Below are 2,402 nucleotides of genomic sequence, written 5' to 3'. Positions count from 1 at the left end.
CAAAAAAAAAAAAAAAAAAAAAAAAAAAAAAACTGAGATCGTGGGTTCCCCTGGGGATTCCCAAGACTCTTTTAAGACATCCATGAGGTTAAAGCATTTTCATAATAAGACCAAGACCACCTTCATTATTTCACAAGTGTAAAGTGGAGGTATTTCAGCAGCAATACGATGTGTGATGTCACAGAGGTGAAGTGCAGAAGCAATTATTATTAGAGACCAGCCATCTCCCATTAACTCGGACTTAAAGAGATTTACGAAAAGGTAGAACAACCACTCTTCTTACTAATTTTTTCTTTTGGAACATATAATTATTTTTTTCATAAATCCATGTTGTTTATGTGAACAACAAATGGGTTTATTATGTTTATTTATAAATATTTAAACTTTTTCTCTGTCTCAGTTTCTAGCGTGGTAAATACTGAGCCATAGCACACATAGACAGAAGCTCTTTGGGATTCTCAGTAATTTTTTTTTTTTAAGATCTATTTATTTATTTATTTATTTTTGGCTGCGTTGGGACTTTAGTTGCAGCACACGGGATCTTCGTTGACACATGCGGGATCTTTCACTGTGGCACGCAGGCTTCTCTCTAGTTGTGGCGTGCAGGTTTTCTCTTCTCTAGGTGTGGCGCGCAGGCTCCAGGGCACATGGGCTGTGTAGTTTGTGGCACGCAGGATCTCTCGTTGAGGCGTACGAGCTCAGTAGTTGTGGCGCATGGGCTTAGTTGCCCTGCGGCACATGGGATCTTAGTTCTCTGACCAGAGATCGAACCTGCGTCCCCTGCACTGGAAGACGGATTCTTTACCACTGGACCACCAGGGAAGTCCCACCTCAATAAGTTTTAAGAGCTGAAGGGGGCCCTGAAACCAGAAGTCTGAGAACCACTAGCTTAACCAATAAGGATATTTGTTATCTCACGTGATCAGAGGTTCAAAGGCAGCGTGGAGGCCCCTGGGGTAGATGCAGCGGTTCAACCATGACATTGAGAACAAGGGTGCTTTCCAGCTTCCCACCTTTCCATCTGGCTACTCTCAGCTTGTCAGCAGCATCCCTTCTTCATGGTCAAGAGACAGATGCTTGAGCAGCTACAGACAGTGCGGATATGCTCACATCTAGCCAAGAAGGGAGTCTGCTCCCATGAGTATCTACAGTAGGGGAAATGTTTTGCCTAAAGGCTTTCCTACAGAAATAGTCGGCCAGGATCAGGCCACATGCCCATACTCCAGCCCTAAGTCCTAGAGGTGAGTCTTGGCATTTTCAGCTTCTATGGAAGGGGTTTCTGCAGCACAAAAGCTGGGGGGAGGGTACTGTAGGGCTGGGGCATGGGAACAGCTTGGCCTGTTGGAGAAGCCACAGGCCATCCACAGTGGGAGCGTGGGAACACTGTTGGTGACACGTGTGGAAGAAAGTGAGGAGAAGCTTAGGGTCTACTACTTTAGCCTTAGAAAATGTTATTATAGCTGATGGGTCTGAGGTTGACCTGGATCCTAGGAAATTTTTGATAAGGTTCAGTCAACAGCAAGAATGAGATCCAGCTGTTTTGCTGGATGAAAACTTGATATGAATTTAGAATCCATTATCCTAAATTCCTTAAAACTTAAGCCATAAACTCAGCGAGTTAAGGGTTGGACTTTTTGTGTTACATTTTAATTTCTTCACCAGACTTTTAATTAAAAGGTAATCTGATATACAATGACCAAGATATGGAAGCAACGTAGGTGTCCATCAACAGAGGAATGGATGCAGACATGGCACATATATACTATGGAATACTACTCAGCCGTAAAAAAGAATGAAATTTTGCCATTTGCAACAGCATGGATGGACTTGGAGGGCATTATGCTGAGTAAAATAAGTCAGAGAAAGACTTATTTCTGTATGATATACTGTATGATATCACTTATATGTGGAATCTAAAACATACAACAAACTAGTGAGTATAACAAAAAGGAAACAGACTCACAGATATAGAGAACAGGCCAGTGGTTACCAGTGGGGAGAAGGAAGCAGGAAGCGGGCAAGGTAGGACTAGGGGACTCAGAGGTACAAACTACTATATATAAAATAAATAAGCTACCAGGATATATTGTACAGCACAGGGAATATAGCCAATATTTTATAGAATAACTATAAATGAAATATAACACTTAAAATTGTAAATCACTATGTTGTACACCTGGAACTTATATAACATTGTACTGTACCTCAACTGAAAAAAAAAAAAAAAAAAGGTAATCTGATTGAGGCAGGAAAGGACTATGGGAAGGGTGGGTAAGGCATTTTGTAATTATGGCCGGAGTATCAGGCTTTTTACCTGGAAAGCCTGGGCTGGCCAGCAGTTACGTGCATCTTGGACTTGGGCTGCACCTTCCCTAGGCAAAGGGCAGAAGTGCAGGTGACCC

Source organism: Lipotes vexillifer, unplaced genomic scaffold (genome assembly GCF_000442215.2).
Source record: "Lipotes vexillifer unplaced genomic scaffold, Lipotes_vexillifer_v1.1 scaffold664, whole genome shotgun sequence".
In the NCBI taxonomy this organism is placed as follows: Eukaryota; Metazoa; Chordata; class Mammalia; order Artiodactyla; family Lipotidae; genus Lipotes; species Lipotes vexillifer.
This window is presented reverse-complemented; position numbering follows the sequence as displayed.